The sequence below is a fragment of the Amblyomma mixtum genome, chromosome 2 (assembly GCF_055824585.1).
Source record: "Amblyomma mixtum isolate Tamu chromosome 2, ASM5582458v1, whole genome shotgun sequence".
In the NCBI taxonomy this organism is placed as follows: Eukaryota; Metazoa; Arthropoda; class Arachnida; order Ixodida; family Ixodidae; genus Amblyomma; species Amblyomma mixtum.
Genome location: NC_143013.1, coordinates 305153234 through 305175311, shown reverse-complemented (window position 1 = coordinate 305175311; position 22078 = coordinate 305153234).

Here is a 22078-nt window from a genome sequence, read left to right as displayed (position 1 = left end):
GGACCACCACCACTGAGCAACCGCGGCGTGAATGCGTGCCTGCAGACTTACTGGTGCATAAAAACCACTTAGGATTGGAAAAAGGGGGGGTCTTGCTGCGGATGTACGAAGGACGATGGCTTTTTTTAGCCAGCCGGTAGCCCTTGGGCCGCGGCGGTTGCCTCCGCCCGGATTATCATCCTGGCTTGAACGGCCGGATCGGAGCTGTACAGTATGGAATTCCACTGCTGGTGTGTAGTGCTTCTGATGTATTCTAGTGGGTCATTGGGACATGCTTATAACACGTGGCAATGATCTGCTGGGTGATGACACTTCTTACAGTGTTTCGGGGTATACGTTATGATATAATGTATGCTGTTGAAAGGCGTTTGCCGACTTTCTCTATGTTACTGAATGTGCCTTGGTGAGTGATGTGTGTGCGGGTGGGTAAGTCAACATGACTAATCTGCAGTGTTCTAGAATCTCGTGGTACATAGTGAGATTTCCTGTACCCTTCCACGGATCTGGCCGTTGCAGCGGTCCGGGGGCTCGACTGGTAAATACTCGAGTTGTGAGCTCCATTTCACGATTACAATTACTGTTTGTATGGGTATACACTTCAAGTGGATAATTATTGATGAGTTGGGATGATAAAGTGGTTTAATGATCAAACAACGGCTGCTTACGCTCGCAGAGGCGAGATAACTGGCGATAACGCCAAATTCGATTGCTCCCGCTGAAATCTGTAAAACTTGGTGAAAAAAAAAAAACGTTGAGGTGAACGACAACCAAAGGCACTAAACTATATTCCGTGTACACGGCACGGCTGAAAATATAACAGTGGCATAATTTCGGTCAAATGTTTAGGGGAATACCCCAAGGTGGAGTAGATATTATTAGCTGTGTGCTAATATTCGAAATTTTCAAATAGCGCAATCTTTTTCTTCCATTCGATTCGTCAAACGAATAAAATACAGCTTGTTTAAAGTTATTCAAACCGAATCGAGTACCTTGTAAAGTTATCGGATATTTTTCCAGCAATCGCACGAAACCCGAACAAGGCCCGCTGCAGTTTCCTTCCCCAACTACTTCAAAAACATAGCCCATACTGGCACTGCACAGTGTTCGAGATATAGGGTTCAGTGCCGTGACGCTGTCGAATCCTGCGGTGGCGTTCATAACGCTCATAAAATATTCCCTACTGAAACGTTTCATACGAGTCGCTCGAATGGAATTATGTGATATGAGAAAATATATGTACATCCATACGTTTATTATATGGAGTCTGTAATCCTTACATAAAATTTCTATATAACTCATAAAATATGCATGACGTCATATGGAGCCCGTATGCTTCCATACACGCTTTCTATGAAGTCTATGCCGACTTATACACTCCATCCTGATTATATAATCCGTATCGAAATACATGAAGTTATAGGACTCACCTCATAGAAATTTTCAGTATGGTTGGACAACGAGGCAGGGCTCAGGCAGGTTCAGTAAACGCTGCCGTGAGGCACTTTCGCAGAGGCCTTGGCTCGCACCAACCTCGTGCCGTTCTCATCTACTGAGATGCAATGCTAGTTTATTCGTTGTCATCATCAGCAGCGAAATGTAATGTAGTATAGAGACCTGTATACTAGTACGGTCTGAGATTTAGATGATCTATAAAGATCAGTGTGGCGTCTTTTGGCAGTTATAGCGCTAACTCCACAAGATAGAACACCGTACCCCAGCTCCGCCGCTACCACTTCGCTTCTTCGAACGCTGTTTCCTGTTGTACGAATATTCGTCCAGCTCGAGAATATTCGCAATAAATTTAGATTCATATTTGGTTCGATTCTATTATTATCTGACTGTGATTTTAGTTACACTATTCGTATTCGATTCAGTTGTTAAAAATACTCTTCGCACACCCTTAAATATAAGCTAGAAATAATTCTTTAATTCACAGTTTCAGTGCAATCAGCCGGAAATATTACGCGATAGCTAAATGATCTTATAACACAAAGAATGACTTGATGATTCGTCATTTTTTCCTTTTCACTTTCCAGGCCCAGGTGGACCTCGAAAAGATACCGTACAACCGTGATGCTCCCACACACAGGGTATGTAAAAAAATCTGCGCATGCCGTCTAGTGCGATGATACAACGTCGGCTGTGCTGCAGCTTTTGGTAACCTGTACACAAAAAGAAGTTGCATAACTGACAAGGTTCATGTGACGTACAAATACTGAGACATTTGTGTTGATCTATAGCATCTGCGAAATGTGTTGTGTGTCCAACGTCAACGAATTAAATGTGATAACGCAAGCGGTGAATGCGTATAGGTCTCGAGAAACGCCCGAAGAAAGATTATCTGCACGAACACTCTCCACGTTGATGAAAGGGCCTTCTTTTGATTTTAAGACCTTCCTAACAAACATATAGCAGGATAGAACAAGGAAACGGCATGTTCGTATTTAATTCGTTGTCGACTGTATCTCTCGCAGTTGTAATTGGCACAAAATAGTGCCTTCATAAACTGAGGCTAATGCTAAAAAAATTAATACCGAGTTTGCCTGCTTTCCGTTTCAGAAGATACTCTTCATGGCCTGCGCGTTTCAGTTCACGGTCATCTTCTTGATCAAGGTAGTTGCAAAGGCTCAGTTGGTCGACGTTCAAATGTCATGTTTTTCTAGGAAGACATCCGCTGGCATATTTGTTAATAATTACTGTTTTTTTTTCATGCCTTCCTTTACCCCAGATCTTGTCGAACGCATGTAGCAGCTGAAAATTGCAGCATAACCTCCAAAATGAAAACCATAGGATTAATTAGTAATAACCTCCAAGCAGGCACAGCCTTTAAGCTGCGAAGAAAAAAAGTATTAGCTGCCTCATATCCTTGTAGTTGAAAAAAAAAATGCTCGTGGTAAGAGATTCAGGAATTCTCCCGAAGCAAACAATGGGCTAACATCGCTCCCGCTTAGAATTGTTGAGGAATTTGCCTTGCGCTATCATCTGATAAGTTCCCTGAAGTCGTACTTTGTAAAGGCCCCCTTTTTTTTTTCGCAGTTCATTATTCAGAATGTTTGGAATTTTCTGACCTCTTCTTTTTTAACAGAGATTACGAGTTAGTTTTTGATAGCAATCAACGGTGACGTCTCAGTCAAATGATGCCGGTGAGAAAGAGGCAAAAAAGAAAGCATGAATAGGGAAAAGTATCCTCACAAATTAAGTCACCTGATAGATTAGCTGAAAGAGCGAGGAAGTTGAAGAGGCGGTTGCACTGGGTCGAGTACTGGACCAGTTTAAGCAGCGAACATATGAGACATAGTTTTAGTTTGTACCATGTGGCTCTGGTCACGTGGTAGGTAATAATCACTTTCAAGTCTTCTTAACTCCCAATTATCCAAAAAAACCCTAATCCAACGTTGGATTAAACTAAAGGCCGATTGCTAACGGTTCGCGAGTAATCGTACAAAAAAAAAAACATAGAAAGTATGATATGGAGAAGCCAACCCCTCCTCAGAGCGGTGCTTTCTAGTATAAATGATGTGGCATATACTAATCGATCCTAGCGCTCCTTTTTCAGGAGCCGTTGTGATGGATCCCAAGACCACGTGGTCTTCACTTGAAGGGCAGTTCCCCCACTCAGCGCAAAGAAAGCGCCTTTTTACCATGTTATCGCACGACAGCTGCTTGGTTCAGCTAGCTATAATCTGTCTTTAAAAAGTGCGGTTTTGTACAGACTATGGCTTCAGTCCGAGTTCACAAAGCTCCCTGCATGCAGCTAATAGTTTCTCGGTATTTTGGCCTTCATCAAGCATTGCGCGGGCGCCAGGCAAACTCAAATCGTTGTTACATATGATGAATTCTTCAAAGTTGTCCCTTGTTCCAAATCACAGCGTCAGCTTTAGCTTCTGCAGAGCTTCATGTTAATGATACAGCCGAGCATATGTTTATCTTCCGCTAGCCATTAGTCGTCGCCTCCTGTATACGATTGCCTGCCAGAAGAGGCAATGCCAGTCTGGGTGACTAACACAACGCTTTCCCAACATGAGTGCCTGCCAGAAGAGACAATGCCAATCTGGGTGATTAATACGACGCGTTTCCAACCATTCCCATTCTCTTGCCCTCGCGCCTGCTCTGCACATACAATAAGCGACAGAGAACCTCACAGCAATATTAGCTGAAAGCTTTCCTTAGTAATGAACGGAAGGCTACTGCCGAGGAGCGTCCGTAACCGTGTAGTTCCGCCAAATAGTTCGGCTGTCCCTGCGCCGGGCTGCCTGGCGCGTTGCTCTCTCCGCGGTGGCTTCAATATGTCGCTGTTGTAGCTAGTGCCATGTATGGCAGCCTCTGATAACAAGAAGAGTCTCTAAGCGCGTATTGTTACTAAAAAGCGCAAAAGTTACTCAGCAGACGAAGACACGAGACAGACACGTAGAAGTGCCTAGTAAATTAGTTTTAATAAAGAAAACTCTTCTTTTCTTTCGCTTTCTAAGTTTTAAAGTAGGCAGCTGGGTTAGAAATGTATGCATTAAGTAACAGACGTCGAAGTTTTAAGAGAAAAATAACTTGAAACGGGGACTGCTGCGTAAGAAGAGAGGTCGTGTTTAGGCTCCGTACCTTCTGGTCGACTGGCAGAAAAAGCTGTCGCGGAGTATGCGACGCACCACGGGAAACGGACAGACAAATTTTAACGTTCTCTTTTTCGTTAAGAGGCGCCGCTTTAAAGAGGAGCAATCACCAACAATGGTAGCAACTATTCTCTCCCAAAGTGGTACCACATCGTTGCAGGAGAACTGAGGCGTCCAAACTGGTTTAATTTCGAAAGGAGCGATGTGACTGGCACAGGGCACAGAAAAAATTCTAAGGACGATTACTAATGTCCTTAATGCCAATTTGAGCGGAGCTCTCTGGGTGTCTCAGTCTCTGTAGGCTCGTCGTTTAGCTCTGCTGTGTCGTCGGCAAGTCTGGCGAAAACGTTAGTTCGATAGTAGTATTAATCGATGAAGACGACGATGATCTGATCTGTTCACGGCGCCGCGGGCTTGAATCCAAGTCGCGGAACGTTTATTTAATTTTTGTTTGGCGATTCGGCTCAACGCACGAACGGGAGCTTAACAGCTGCGTTCTAATAGAGGTGGCGTTGCAGCAGCACTACCGCTGCGATTCCTGATTGGTGATTTTTTAGTTGTCTTTGCTGATTGTGAATGATGATACCTGGACATTACGTGCCCTTTTCTCTTGGACATATTAACTATGAGCACATGCTTTCGCCAAGCATGCAAACACCGATTATTAGTGCATGTCTAGAGATGTTGCACGGAATCTTAGTTCACTGAATGGAATAGAAAGACACTACGTCAGTTCAATTAACCAAGCTTGCTTTTTCTCTTTTTTTTTTTTTTCAGATCACACTACTGAGCGTGGTCCTCAGTTTTTACCGGGAGTTGCAGGGAAAACGACAAAGAAGCATGAAGTCACTCTCCGTGTTGAAGCCGGAGACACCAACTTGCAAGAGTACAACCACAAAATAGCTTAAATATGCAGGGAAATGGAATATCTTCTACCTATAGTACGAATAAAACGCCGCGCTCCAATGGAAATACTGTCGTATGAGTTATCTTGTCATTGCACCAATAATCCATCCTCTGAAAGTGTGCATTGTAATGAACTTGTATTACTGCAAAGTCTCCGGTTATTTATAAAACGCACTTCCCAAGGAAAGAGTTTTTTTTTCGATTTGGCCACACCTTAGGAATAGCTTCCAACGCCGCGCTATTAGTATCCTCGTCACCGCAAATTAGCAAGCCAAGGCTATGGCTAGTAATATGACTAGGATTGCTCTATAAAAGATTTCGTGTGGCGCTGTAAGGATTTTCGTTCACACCCTTGACTAGGTCTAAGGTCATTTCGTTGTTCATGGGCACTATATCTTATCTCAATTTTGTTCGAGTTTTTTTTTTTTTTTGATATATAGGCACATCCACCCACATCTATGCCGAAAAAAGAGCTCCACTGGCCATTTTTCATTTCCACATCAGTCCGTGTGCAAAAATAGCAGTGCTAACTTATGGTTGTGAATAGAGTTGGTGGAACCCATAGCCCCTGCCGTTTTTCAGTCTCTGCTAAGCGCAACGTTACAGTGTTACGTCAGTTTAATTCTGAACTAAAACTCAATAAAGACACCAAGGTTCTTAAAAAGTCCTCGTTATTCTGCACTGTGATGCATCTCTACGCGTACGTATACAATAGATAACACTGAGTACTGCAGATGGTGCACTCCTTCGTTGTATTGAAAATTTTCATTCAGGTCGACACAGTCGCAGTGGAATTTCAATCTCATATTTCATGAGCGGCTGCATTTGACCGTATCCTTGTTCACTCATGTTCTGTGTACCTCCTCTTGACGTGCAAGTCGCGTATTTGCCGTAACGTAGGAGAAAGTGCTTATTTAAACGGAAATCCTGTCTTCGCCTGCTGATATTTAACAGCTTAGTGCAAAATAGTAAGTGCACTGTTTTCCCGCACTCTGCATGGCGCTATCACATCCACATCTCGAGAATTATACGTTATACCTGTGACCGCAAATCATAAACAAGGCTTTCCGTTTGTATACTATGAATGCAGGGCAAGTATGTTTTTAGCAGCGGGATCCAAACGGCACGCACCACTTGTCGTTACGTGTCTTCCGCAGCAGACTCTTCGAGGCGACGTGCCTTCTGCTGAGTCTCGTCAGTTCCTGACGGGTGTTCGCTTACACTTCGTCGCGCCTTAACAAAACACGCCACATCTGCCATTGACTCAGCGTAGCTAGATAGGCAGCTATGTGAGCGGAGTAGTGAGGAACAGGCGTTTCTGGAGCTGACACGGCTTGAGACGTGGTATTTACAACGGGCCCATGATGAGTAGCTGCCGCTCAAGCCATCGTAACTTGTGCCGAAACATCAGTTCCTGCTGCAGCCACAGCGGAAATGGCGGCACGCTCCGTTTCTTAATGAGGCATCGCTCGATGCATTGTTTGGACAAGTGTATCCGGAGCCGTCGTAGGGTGAGCTGTCGCGTCTAGAACTTGTTTACCGCGATATGATGTAACCTGAGGCGGTGCAGAATGAGGCGGTGCCTCTTGAGCCGCTGTCGGTTCGCTGACTGCTGGTGAAGCCACCGTGTCTGCGGCTGTTCCACCTGCGGGCAATCCGCCTTCAGTTACCATTGCAGACTGCTCCAGCGTTGGTTAGGGATAAGGCGGCGTCAGTGGCTCTACGTCTGTGGCTCTGCCAGATGCTGCTGTTGACCAGGAATGAGCGGTCGTTGACCCGGAAAACTTTGTTGCTGAAGCGTTGGGTGGTAAGGTTGTCCTAGATCCTTCTTTAAAAAAAAAAAAAGAGCGAATTTGTCCTTCCATTACATGGCTTGCAAGTGTAGCCCGCGGTGATGGCGGTGGGTGGGGGTGGTGAAAATGTACAGGTGGTATTCGCCGTACAGTGGCCTGTCGGCAATTGCTCTGCCTTCGTCAATGATTTAAGCGATTGAGAGCAACCACTGGAGAATATGAAGATTCTAGCCAGATAAGGAAACAGAGCAGCATGTGAGCTGTTGGAGGCGTACCACTTCAAGAAAGAGGAATATCCTCTTCTGTCTGTCTCTCATGTTTGCGCAATTTGTTGTTAAGGGTAATATATCTGATAAAATAATTAATTATTAGAATCGAGCCAAGCGCAGCCATACGGATACTTATCTGCCCCCTACTTTTATTACTAAATCGTTGTTCGAGATATTGTTGTTTCAATGGAATATCTTGCGTCAGTTAATTCACGGTCGAGTTCAAAAAGCTGCCCACAAAGGTGGCCTATTGAAGCTCAGACCTTTGTCTTAAATTGCCACTAGCTATGATAGCGATTAGCGCTCGGGATGGAGCCATTTGCGAATCTTTATTTACTTCTCATAATATCCCCGACGTTGGTGTCGCTACAAAGTACGACGCCAGCTTTAGCTTGGTCAATACTTTACGGTTGCTGTGTAACAGAGCCAAAGTATTTTGTGTGTGTTTTTTTTTTTTTAGCCTTTAGAACCATAAGCGACCTGCTTCACAAGATGGAGCTGGAGTCGCTCAAATGGTGTGCTACAAACGTGCACTGACAAGGTCCGTGTGTTGTGTTATGCCAGCGCACGTTAAAGAAGCCCCAGGTGTTCTAAATTAACCTGAAGCCTTTCACTACAGCGTCCCTCTAAGCCGATGTGTCTCTTGGGGATGTCAAACCACCAACTTACAATATACAGAACTATACAACGTCAACCGTTTCTGACGTGACAGTAATGAGATAGCATACTACTCGATGGGAGACTCCCAACTGATTCGTAGCCTTCAATATCATTGTAGTTCCAGCGTCAACTAGTCAGACTTTAGCGTTTGATCGGGAATTGACTCTTGGGCTAGTTGGTACGTGCACTTAGGGTCAAACGTGAAAAAATAGGGTCCGCCATTTTTCTGTCGTCGGAGCCCTTTTTGCACCAGATAATTATGGTCCTAAGTATTGCTCTGAAAGGCTGTTTCTTCCGCTCGCTAGCGTGGGTTAGCTCATTGCTGTCGTAACATGAAACTATCCCATGCTGCTTATAGTTGCGATTTTTCGGTCTTAACATTGGTTTGGGTCTTTCTTACTATTTTTCTTTGTTTTCTCTTGACTATCCATGTGATTCATCTAACCATCCAGCACCGGTTACGTTGAATAGACGTTTTGGTGCTGGTGAAAGCCTTCATAGGACAGCCTTCGTCTAAGGAACGTTTTTATGTACTACGTCATTACCCAAAAGAGTGAAGAACCAACTAGCCCACCAAAAAGTAGTACTTCATTAAGCAGTGTAGGGAAACGGTGGCTGTGGTAAGGTATCTTTTTTTTTTTTGCATCACATTTCTGAGAGTAGTGCGCGATTTTTATCAGGAGCGGAACGAACAAACACGAGAAACTAGCCCGAAAGTTACCCACCATGGAACAACCGGAGACTCCGTCATGCAAGTTTTAGGGAAAAAAAATTTGCAGATTTGAAGTTGAAGGATAAACAATATTCTTTCTCTGAAGCTCTGAGAAAGGCACATTCGCAAAACTGCTGCTGCCATCAGAACCACGAAAATTCACATCACTGATAGAACTATTTAATCATAGAACATTTTTCCAAATATTCTTCGTCTAGTTTATAAATGGAAGAAGACACGCTTTAATGTTTTTATTTTGAAACAAAACAATCTACACAAACGCATCCTACCACAAGGCACACTTCATTTATAGGGCGAATTGGAGTGGTTGGAGCTATTCTAAAATATCTTCCATTGCGCACACAAGCAGACTGTTTTGATGGCACGTTGTTTAAAAATCCTGGCATTTTTTAAATGCAAAAAAAATTGTAGGATTAAGGTGATTGTGCTAACTACAGCTTAACTCTCTGCAGTTATACCATTTTTGTTTAGCTCGACAGAGACATCCGCCCGCATTTATGGCGGACAGAAACAGACATGCAACATTGATTTCTTATTCACCCCATGTGCAAAACAAAAGGAAAAGGAAAAGCAAAACAAAGGAAAAGTTGCTAATTAAATTGAAGTCCAACCTTTGTCTCTCAAACTTTTTAACAGCTAAGCGCAACATCTGTATAAGTGCACATTATATCGCTGACCGCAAGTCGTTCTTAGACGTTCCAAACAACATCCGAACAGCAACATTTCCACAGCACGCACCACCTGCCACTAAGTGTCTTCCTTGGATTTCGGGGCAGACTTCATGAAGCTACGTTTTTCTTGCTTTGCCTCGTCGGTCGACTGGTCGCTTGCAGTTTGCAGCTCCGGGCTAACACACGCTACAGCCGCCTCTGACTCAGCCTGCGTATTTCGACCGTCAGAGTTGGGAACGTGCTTGCTAGAAACAGGAGATCCTCGAGCTGACGTTGCTTGGGACGTGGTATCTTCAACAGACCCAGGCTGAGTAGCTGTCGCTGAAGCCGTTGGAACCGGAGACGACGTAACCGTTGCTGCTGTATCCACGGCAAGAATTACATTCTCCTGCATATCTTGAGATGACATGGCTCGCTCAGCAGGTGTTTGGACATGCGTATCCGAAGCCGTCGTACCCTGAGCTGTCGCAGCTGGAACTTGCGTGTCCTGCGACGGCGTTCCTTCAGGCTGAGCATCGTGAGGTGATGCCACTGGAGGTGGCACTGCTTGAGCCGCTGTGGTCTCACCGACTGCAGGTTGAGCCGCATTGACTTCGATTGCTGCACGTGCGGGCGCGGTGTCTTCAGTTACCATTATAGGTTGCCCCTGCATTAGTAGTTGGGACGATGCAGCACCCGCGTAGTAAGGCATGTACGCTATCCTCGGATCCGTTCCGCGATACATCTCTGGCTGCGCGAGATGAGGTTGTTGAACTGGAAAATACGGTTGCTGAAACGTTACGTAGTATGGCTGTCCCGGAACCTGGGATGCGCCAGTGTAGTTGGGTGCCATAGGGGCCCAGCCGGGGGCAGCGCTGTACGGGACCGGCGGCGGAGGAGTCATCGGGACTGCCGGGGCTGCAGCCTCCACAGCGATTCCTTGCTGTCTTCCCGGTTCAAACCTAAACGCGACGGGTGGCGCCGCGGCGAACAGAGGCCCTCTTCCTCCTGGGGCCTGGAAGCCGTCGTCGGACACCAGCTGTTCGTAGTTGGTGTACATCTGGTAGATGGCGTACAGGACACCGCCCTGGAAGAGAGACGATGGCGGTTTTAAGCAGGTCAAGAATAGTGCATGCGCTTTATTAAGAAGCAGCGTGAAGATGCAGGCAGGCCTTTGCGACGTGTATTGTTGACAGTAAAAATGAATGCAATTTTACCCTTTAATTCCAGTACAGCTGAAGAAGGCAGTAAGAAAATGATGAGCGCTTCCACCGAGAGTACGCAATTACTGCTGGGCCAAGTTAACGAAACCAAAGTTTGAAACCAAAAAGTCCCTTTTCCTCTAATGCCGATAATAAAGCACTAATAGAGTACCTACATGCAATCGAGCAAACTGCTGTTTTCGGTGGCTTTGAGCACGCTTATGAATCAGAATGGCTCTGTCAGCAACTGTAAAAAGTAACAGGCCATGGCCTGCCTATGTAAAAAAAAAAGTGAGAAATACGACGTCGCGGTTAACGTGGAGGTTTTGGTTTATGGTTTGGTTCATGAGGGTTTAACGTCCCAAAGCGACTCCATGCTATGAGGGATGGTGTAGTGGAGGGCTCCTGAAATTTTATTTCAGTATACTGCAAAAATTTCGACCATATGAGTTTCGTAAACGTGCACTGACATCGCAGAGTACACAGGTCTCTAGAATTTTGCCTCCATCGAAATTCGATCACCGAAGGCGGGATCAAACACGCATTTCAGCTCAGCAGCCGAGCACCACAACCACTGAGCCACCGCGTCGGCGGGTTCCTTACCTTCACAGCAAAGATGACGGTGCTGAAAACCACAGAGGCGTAAAAGAGCGTAGTCTGAAAAGAGAAAATGACAAAAGGTTCTAGTCAAATTTAGTGATTCTGAGCACTTCCAGGTCATCAACGGTTAAATAAGAGCCTATTAACGTTAAAATTTGATGATTTCCATAAGCCAGACAACACAATGGGTGAACTAAACTTATTGAAAAAACTGCATTATACATTATTTTCCAGGCTTAAAGGCTCTTTTTTTTTTAAGCTGCACTGCGACAAACTGTGACTTGTTTCTGTAGGTTACTGCATTCTAACGACAATACTTCCGCTGAAAACAAAGCCCTAATAAGCAAATGGAGGCCAAGAAATAAATGCCGGTACCGAAATCACCGGTCGCTTTCGCCAGTAAACTGCTGGGTGTCGAAAAAGGTTTTTTGTAACGGATTTCAGAGGCTAGGCAATAACGCCATTCACTTCGATATGGAGCCACTGACGCAGTCCTTTTCAGTGCAGACGTCACGAGTTTGAATCGGGGGGCGGTAAAATTTTCACGTGAAATTTTTCTCAGCAATAAATGCGTCTTCTAATCCCGTACAAGCTTCGATGTAGCCAGAAATAGCAACAGAATCTATATGTACTGATAAGAAAAAAATTCATGTAGTTGTCCTCAGGGCCCCTTTAAAGGACAGCAAAAGCTGCGAGCTTTGCAGTTTAGCTAAACGTGCTTCCATTTAGAAGTCCAGAAAAGCGCGGCTGTACACAATGTGTTCTATCACATTAAATGGCGGCCCAGGTACTTTAAACAATTTCTTTTTTCTTTTCTTTCTTTTACAAGCAGTAGAGCAGTTGACTGCACAATAGAAAGCTTTTGGTGCTTACTCGTGCCGAATCTTCATCGATGTCTTTGAAATCCTCCTTCTTAAGAGCCATCTAAAACAGGAAATAAAAAAAAACGTGGTATAGTGTTCAGCCTGACGTGCTGCAATATGTCGTGGAGAACGACAGCGAAAGAGATGGGTTCCTGTTCATCGCCAGTAGAGAGAGAGCGAGATAAATGGACGGAAAGGCAGTGAGGTTAACCAGGCGATGCCCAGTAGGCTACCCTGCACCGTACAGTTGGCTACCGCCAGTAAGTGAAAAAATTGTCAGGGTTATAACTTGACCAAACCCATTGTAGTCCGAAAACATTCCCAAATATGACAAGGTAAGTTGCTGGGAGAGTTGGTTCCGATATTCCATGACTACAGCGCAACGAACGGGACAAGAAGAAGGACACAGGCAGCGCTGTGTTGTGTCTCTGCCTGCCAAGGTCAAGTTTGGCAATGGCCCAGGACAAATTTGGAGGTGGTCGTCGTGTCGGGCACGCTCAATTATGATTGGACATCGATTTTGGTACAAATCGGCCAAGGTCAAATTTCGAGGGAGGGCCAAATCTTGGGAGTGGCTCGGGCTAAATTTGGAGGTCACCACCGTGTTGGGCGTGGTCAAGTTCGGGGGCGGCAAGGACAAATTTCGAGGTAACTGTTTGTTGCGCTTTTTTTTTTATACCTTTAACTTAACATGGCGTTGCTGTTTCTAGACAAGGGCACAAGAACAGTCCAAGTGACAAGACTATTGGTCGGTGTTGGTGAGCGCATGCGTGCTTTCACATTAAAAAATGCGATTTAGAGCCCAGAACCGGCGTCGTAGTTTCGTAACTGGTATCATCGTGTTCGGTTACTTTGCTTGAAGTCAGAGAGAATGACGAGTTTGGTGAACATATTTTCAGTTGGTTGTGGAACTCTGGCCTGGCTCACAAGTTACACCTCTTTCAAAAGTAGTAAGCCCCTTCACACGAGAATCTTTATTTTGCAAGCACTAAATCACCATCAATTAGCCGATACCCTCCCATATTCAGCTGAACTTGAGACTTGCTTCTAGTTCGTGCTCAGTAAATGCGCTATTCTAAAGTGTACACGTAAATTTCATGGCAAGAGACAGTTTTTGCTGTTGGCGAGATAACTTGTCAACACGATACGGAAGAAATTAAGCCATTTCTAAGCGCACAATCAGATTGTTTGGAAGAAGATAAAAGTGGTTTTTAAATAAAGGACAGATTGAGCATTGCTATGCATGGCATGTTTTCGGGGTCATTTGCGATCCTCCCGCAGAGTTCTTAGATCGTTCTTTTCTATGGTCAATCAAATTTGATTTTATGTGCATAAAATCAAAACAAGAAAACTATCGTCGGTTGTGTATTTGCCTGAAAAAGTTGGCAGACGCACCACTGACGACACTTACATGTTTGCTGTTGAAATCACTCAGGAATATATCTGTGACGTAGCAGACGCAGGTTGTTCCGGTATTCCAAATTAGGAACAGCCGGAGCTTCGATTTCGTCCCTTGGTCTTTCTGCAGTGGCGGAAAGACAAACAGGAAGAATGGACACGGGAATGTGTTAGGTCATTGCAGAGGAAGGTCTGCTTGATCTAGCGAGCTAGACTTGTTTTAGCAAACTAGACGGTCCAATAACTGCGATATCTTGTCGAAGGTAAGGTCGACGTGCCTGTAATTTATTGGCGGATGGGCAAACAACCTGAAAGGAGCCCTGAGGAGAACTCCATTCAATTCTTGTTCTTAGTAAAATTCGATCATTAAAATTTTTGGATCTATTGACTTTGTTCGGCAGCAGAATACGTATTCGCTGACGAGAGATTTGGAGTTAAAAATGAAGCATTGAGGCGAAAACATTACATGTCCCATTAGCACAAAAGCCGCCGTGCGCCGTTTGTTGCCGTCTATGGCACGAAATTCGGATGATGTCAGAACGCCGGTGTACGATGTCACAACACATGTAAGCGAACATGTATAGTCATGAACTGTGAAACGTAACGTGCACGACCTATGAAAGTCACGACTCATAGCCATAGTCGTGGCTCATAGTCATTCTGCAACGTATCATGACTCAGCACGTCACAAGTAACATAATGCAAGATTTATAGAGTATTTGTAGTCATGGCGCAAGACTCAGCACTTTTGCAACGTATCATGATTCAGAACTTTACAAGTAACATTATGTAAGGTGTGCAGAGTTTCTACAAAGTATGCATATAGTCATGCTTCGTAGTCATAGTCATGACTCATGACTTATAGTCATTCAGCAACGTAGCATTACTCAGCATTTCAAGGCGTTCATATTCTCACATATAAGTAGTGTTAAGTATCTCGCCTAATTTATTTTTTTTTTGCCGCTGCTGTATTGAAACACGTCACTGTAAAAGGATGGAGTTGAGCTGTAGCCTAAGAGATTTGCATTAAAAAAAATTGTACATGTCATCGAAAGCTACGCAGCTGGGCTATTTGGCACTGTTTAGACAGATTGAGGGCGACCTAAAGCTAAGAAAACGAAAAAACAGCAGGGCTTTACAAAGACGAAATAAATGTCTAAAAAAGTACACAACAGACAAACGAGAGAAATGAATATATGGTTGACGTGAGATCGCTTTTTCCGAAAGGACCGCTTTCTATTTACACGTTTTCTTTGTCGTACAGCACAACCGAAGGATCACTTGCACACGGCACCAATGAGACGTCATCGCAGTTTGCCTGTGAAAGCATGCAGTGGCATTGATAACAGTATTCTCTCTTTTAGTCATTTACATACCATAAAATCTCAGTTTACCTAAAAAGCAGCCCATTTTTCATTAAGACGCGGTAATCGACCGATATAATGCGCTTTCATTTGGTCCTCAGTGGCCACATATGGCAATGAGTAACAGAGGACACGGGCGATTACCGGCGAAGGTGGCCGTATTTGGATCGAGACGAAATGCAAAAGCACTCCTGCGCTGCGAGATGCAGTGCACGTTAAGGCTGCTTATATACGCACCGGTTTTTTTAGTGCATTGAGCATGATCAGGTCGCTGATCAGGTTGAGTGAACACATGACGCCGTAGATGATGTCAAAGACAATGCCTTCACCTGTTTATAGAAAATAAAAAAGTGGCAGGACAGTTACCATTGTAATCCGAGATTCAGCGACAGCTGTTGGTGTTTACATTTTACAATGTGCTGAGGTAGAAAATATCAGAGCGACTTCATATGTGTCTGAGAAGCATAGCGCTGGCAGACAACGAACGAGAACAAGGAATATAGCTGCGCTGAATAACAACTTTATTTCGGAAGGCATCCGACTCGCACCTTTTATACGTACAGAAAACTGGGGGGGGGGGGGGGGGGGGAGTGATAAGCACGCTCAAAGATCATGTAAGCTCAGACACGGAAAGAACCAAAAGATGCGCCAAAATTTCATTGTCGTGTCAGCCCCCCCCCCCCACCTACCCCCCCCCCCCCTTCAAAAAAAAAAAATAAAGGACTGAGACCGAACAAGCGAAAAAAATAAGAGGGGGAAGGAGACAGATGTGGAAAACAACGAAAAAAACAGAGAGGGTGATCAAACGCATCTAAACCGATGTCGATGGAGCCAATAACCAACGCTGGTAAAAGGGTGACAATAAAAAAGCAAATCAATAAAAAGCAACGTAGCGAAAGCCGTGCGAGAAAAGTGACGGAGATAAAGCGCTAAATACGATTAAAACTGGGGGGAAAAAACAGGAAAAGACTGTGAGATAAGTCAGTAAACGACTAAACGATAAAGGGATTCAGAGTGCTAAAACCGATTAGGACAAGAACCGGGAACGGCGGGGAGAATACAACAAGAATGCGAAGGTAGTATGTATGTGAAATTCAACAGACTACACTGCCTAAAACGAAGCAAGAAATCATGACGGCGATAAAGCCTATGATGAGGTTTTTATTTATTTATTTATTTATTTATTTATTTATTTATTTATTTATTTATTTATTTATTTATTTATTTATTTATTTATTTATTTATTTATTTATTTATTTATTTATTTATTTATTTATTTATTTATTTATTTATTTATTTATTCCCTCAGGGTGGGAACATTACAGAGGGGAGTGAGTTAATACAGCGATATATACGAACACAGCAAAAATTTCACAATATAAGTAACAAATAACGTGAATGTCGGGAATATAACTGGAACAGTGTTAAGTGTGCGGGCATAGAACAGGATGAATGATTACAACCTAAGAGAAAGTTTCTAACAGAGATAACAGATAACAGATAACAGAGATGTGTTCACAAAAAGTTAAGACGGGCAAGATCCTAAAAAGTGGGCGCGAACAAAACATAATAGGCGAAAACGAAAAGGATGCACAGAATCATATCGAGATAGAAAAGGATGAAAACTCTTTCTCTAACAGGACAGCTGACGGTGTGCTTACGCACTCATCTTTTAGCTTGTTGATAGTGTATATAAGGCGGTTCTGTACCTAAGGTGCCGATCGGCTGCCTCCCGCAATAAAGTTATTAGCACAATTGTGCGTCCTGCTTGTTCTCGTCCGTTGTTTACCGGTGCTGTGCTTCTCAGAATGATTCTTAACCAACCTACCCAGCAACACACCTTGCTCAAATTCATATCTGTCTTGCTCTAGAGCGCTCTTTTCAGACTTCCCCGCATACTGGCTTTTCTCACTTCCTCTCCAGTCCACCGCTTTAGGCGCGCGGCGCCATGGCTGACCCTATCTTTGGACGGCGTGTTTCGCAGCAGCTGCAGCAGATAGACAAGGCTACATTCCTTCGTTCTCGCCGCACTCTCCATCCACCTTCCGCGATCGCCTTCCTCCTGATGGTTGCCGCGGTAACCACTATCCGGTTACGCATTCCTACACTCTCGGCATTCTCTCTTCCTTCCAGGGTAACCTTCGACCTCTTCCTTACAGGGTGACTACCCACAATGTGGTTCCCGTGGCAACTCCCTTCCACTGGCGCTTTAAGCTCTCATATTACCTTTCTCCTCCCACGGCAAACATCAGCCGGTCGGTGATTCCTCCGCTCTCGCCACATAACAGAACCTTTCGAAAGCAAGAACGCACACAGAAAGATTCAATAAAGAGGCTTCAAGGCCAAGAAATATCGATGCACTTCGTGCTAAGGATTAAAAGCCTTTGAACCTTTATATTAAAGCCATTTGTACTCACTTTTCAAGTTTCTGTGGCCGCCCATGATGCACGATAAAGTTACGAAAATATTACTCCCCTGGAATGAAACAAAAAATTAGCGTTGCTCTAAACCGTGCTTTTTATTTATTGATTCATTGATTGATTCATTGATTAATTGACTCATTGACTTATTGACTGATTGATTAATTGATTGATTGATTGACCGATTTATTGATTGATTGACTGATTGATTGATTGATTGATTGATTGATTGATTGATTGATTGATTGATTGATTGATTGATTGATTGATTGATTGATTGATTGATTGATTGATTGATTGATTGATTGATTGATTGATTGACTGATTGATTGATTTAGGCGAAATGTAAAAGGCATACGATTTCAGCAGCGCGAACACGGTTAGGAAAAAACAGACAGAAAGGGGGACAGGACAGAGCGCTGAACTATCAACTTTATTTCTAGAATGACCAAGACCCCGCTCTTAAATACACACGCCACAGAAACGCCCACCTGGGGGATCTATCTAAGCACAACACAATCAGAGCGCGAACGAGTATATTATCACTTTTTCCCGGTTATCAAGGATACAAAGAGCATGAGTGCTAACAAAGAAAAGACTAAAAACCGGTGAAAGACATGTAAAAAGCATGGAACGACAGGGCTGAGGGTGCATGAAGGTCTGAAGAAAACACAAGCAAAAAGGCCAAAACCACAGGAATGACATTGCAACAACACGATGGGATAACAAAGCCGAGGAAGCGGAGGTTGTTAGGTGAAATGGCGAAAAAACAACTGCTAAAAAAGTTAACTAAGGATGAACGCCAACAACTAACACGGCTAAAACGTCAGAAACCATGTAAAAGATGCCTCTAAAACCGGGTGAAATCAAATAAAACCAGAAAGAAAAGCGACTTCTTTTTCGGACAGGGAGATTGAAGGAGTACTGACACAACCTTCCCTAGACTTCTTGATGTAGGCAGCTTCAACAATTTCGCGCGTCAACTGGTTTTTATGCTTTTTTAGTACAGATGTTCTTTTGAAACGAGGAACACATTTCTTTTCGCTATCACATCCCTGACAGTGGGCGGGTAGATTTCGTTGTGAGGAACCTGATAAATCGTTGCTGTGCTGAAATCGTATGGATTCCCACCAACTAGCCCGCCAGATTGTGTTATGTAAAAGGCACCCGTGTGCTGTGCGATGTCAGTTACGATAAAGGACCCCTACATGCATGTTCCCATCACTTTCGCCGTTGTAAACCAATATGTCCCCCACCTTGTATAATGCCTTCGGGCCTTTAAGGAAGCAATAAATGAAATGAAATGACGCGGTTGAGATGTTCGCCAAGAGGTGAGAAAGCTACTGCGCCTGTTCTTTTCCTCAAATAAAAAAAAAATGATCGTTGATTCGCATAGTTAAGCCAAATGTGTATTAGGTGCGTTAGCATTTCAGTTGTCACTTGAGTTTCAATTTAGGTACGAGCTCCCGTTTGCAAGGTTCTCTACATTCATAGATCGCTAGGATTGCTCATACCACTCGTGGCGCAGTGGCGCAGCATTCAAGCGATGCGCCACACTGCTCTGCGATGGCAGGTGCTGCCGCCGGTGGGGATTGTGAGGCCCAGGTTGCTCTTCTCGAGCAACCTCTCGCGACCGGTCATTAACTGCCACCTTCCACGGTGGGCAGTTTGCTTACAATCCGACGAGCAAGTTGTGATGGCATCACAAGGTCGCGTCACCTAGTTGGCCCACTTGCTACCTAAAGGTGCTCACAGCCCGGAGGGCACAGAGAGGGACTGCACAAACTGACAGACAAATGCTTTTAGGCTGAGTGAAAGCCTTAGTGTTATCTCATAAGAAAAAAAAAACTAAGGCAGCGCGAGGCTTGTAGAGAGGGTAGTCACGTGACCGCAGGACGAAGCCATGTGTTGGTCATCGTGGCCCGTGCGTATCATATATATGTTTTAGAAGCCATTGCTCAAGAAATGATTTACTGCATACCATGGCTTCCGAAGCGCCGACTGGATTACAGCTGGCACAGCGGAAAAAAATCACGCAAGCATGATGTTTTTCTCTATAATTTTCCTTCTATAAATTTTGAACACATTGCAGGCAGCTTTAATGTCGTTAGATAGCAAGAGGAAATTCCTACTTCAGAGACTAAAACAGCTGTTTCAGAAGACATGAGATACCTGCATATCCGAAACGGCAATGTTCCAAAACTGGAACATCGAAAAAAGCACGCTTAGTCATTTTGCATGCGGCTACATTTTTTCCGTGATTATTTTAGAAAGCATACGAGAATTGTCAATAGGAACTTTCGTCTTTGAGGTACGGCGTATTAGTGAGGCGTTCAAAAAGGTTAATTTTCTGCATATGCGAATCTCTTACTACTAAGAACGAAAGACTCGGGAGAGACTGCCGACATAGCAGGTCCGAGGGAAGGGACAGGCAGATCAGAGGTTAAAAGCACCAGTGGCACATCAAATTAAGCTGAAATATAAGACTCCCAGGGATCTATGAATGTAGAAAATGACCAATATATGGACAATATATAATATGGACAATAAACTATTATCGCTATCCGAACAACTGCCGTCCGTGAACGCTGGATCTGACCACCAGAACCGAAGGGAAAACCGGACTGCTAGCGCAGCTAGTTCGCATTTGACCTAACTACTCAAATCGACCATCATTATTTTGTTCGTTTCACAAGAAAGAGAAATACGCTTTTGCGACAAGTTAGGAGGGGAAAAGAAAGAACGGCTTTCAAGGTTTAGCCACCGTAGGACGACAACCATAAATCTTTGAGGGCACATCTTCAAGAATGAAGCTGCATAAAATATCGCCGCGGATATTTAGCTGCGTACTTACGATGCAGACGAATAGAATGAAGTTGAGAAATCTTAAGTCCAGCATCATCGGGCTCAAAAATGAAGCGACTTGCAAAACTAACAGCAGATCGAAGGCCGAGCCATTGCTTCTTCTTTGTTCATAGTGGCGCTCGCGTGAACACGTGGCCGCAATCAGTGGCGCAAAAAAAAAAAAAAATGTCTTTTCTTTTTGCTACCACATGCAGTTGAAATAAAAGTAAAAATACAAACGGCAAAAATTAAGGTGTAGAATTACCAGTATTTACCAAAAAGCTACCGTGACACGAAACTAAATGCAAAATATTGGGAATTGTGGTGTCGATGGGTAACATCGACACCGAGAGTTCGTCTTTACTGGCGAGTGCTTCGCGAACGGGCACGGATTTTTACTCAACACCTAATTTTCAGTGGTATAGGGGACAGCAAATTATTTTTATTATGGCATTTAACTTGTGCTTTTGACAATATATTTTCTTCCACAGACGATCGATCACACTTGGTTGACGATGCTCTCTGACATTCTGGCATTTTCTGACATTCTGACATTTCACACGGGGAGGTTGACGTGGATGAAGGTATCCTGTCGTGTCCCTCAATGAGCAAGACAAAAATGAGAAAACAGAAGTTAGTCCGCAAGATGAAGACGCTGGATGCGTGAATCTTTGCTGAAGATCTTATATGGAAGCGCCTGTTTGCACCATAATACAATCAATAGATCATCAGCATTCCTGATTAGAACGGAAATGGGGTTTGAAATGCGAGGCAGTGTCCCTTATTATGGTTGCAAGTGTAGAATATAAACAGTAGTGTCAACGATGTACCTTTCATTTCTTCAAAACACGTACCCCATACTTGCTTATATCGGTACGACTCTGAATGAAAGTCACTCATCGCCTGAACACCCGTTGCTTGGGGATAGACTCATGAATCTCAACAAATGTTCGTCGGAGTGTGCTGTATTCGTTCCTGGACTCTGTCCTTCTAGTACACCCTGTAAGCTTTCCATCATGGGTTGGCAAATATGAGGGAAATTCGGTGCCTCTCTTACCACACTACAAACCATAGTCTCGTCACTAGAGTCGTCAGGGAAGCTGCACCAAGTTGGTTGAGTATGTGTAGTTGTGGTTGATCGCTTTTATTCACTGACACAAATTTCACAGCGGATTTTGCAACAGCGGTGAACCATTCGCTCCGTATATGCGCCGGTGGGCATTGAGGAAAGAATTATACATTTTTTTACTTTTGCTATATTTTTTAGGAAATATATAGTGAGGCCGAAAAGACCCTCAAATGAAGGCAGAAAAGTTTCTCGCGGACGGCCAGCCACGAAGCAGAGACGAGGTGCAAAGCATTACGTTTGTACATCGGGAGATCAAATGAACGCGATCGCTTTTAATTACACCGTACTACCCTGATGACGTCACAAGGTCACGTGACTTTTTTAGCCCAATCGGTGAATTTCGTGACATCTGACGCCGTGTACTCTAATTCTATCGCGTTAAAAGTACTCGGCCAACATACAGAACCTGAGACTGCACAGGAGAGTTTACCCCCCCCCCCCCCCCTCACCTCAGACTGAGCAGGAAAGTAACAGTCATCTACAAGCAACTACAGAACAACACCTTCATACACGCCATCATACTCAAGCGACAGGTTGAGGTTGTCGTTAGCTAGGTGGCATTAGCCTTGCAAATGTTCTGCCGGCAATTTCTCCACAGTAGCGGCACTTAGATATCAATTAAAATCGGGTATTTCGGTCCAGA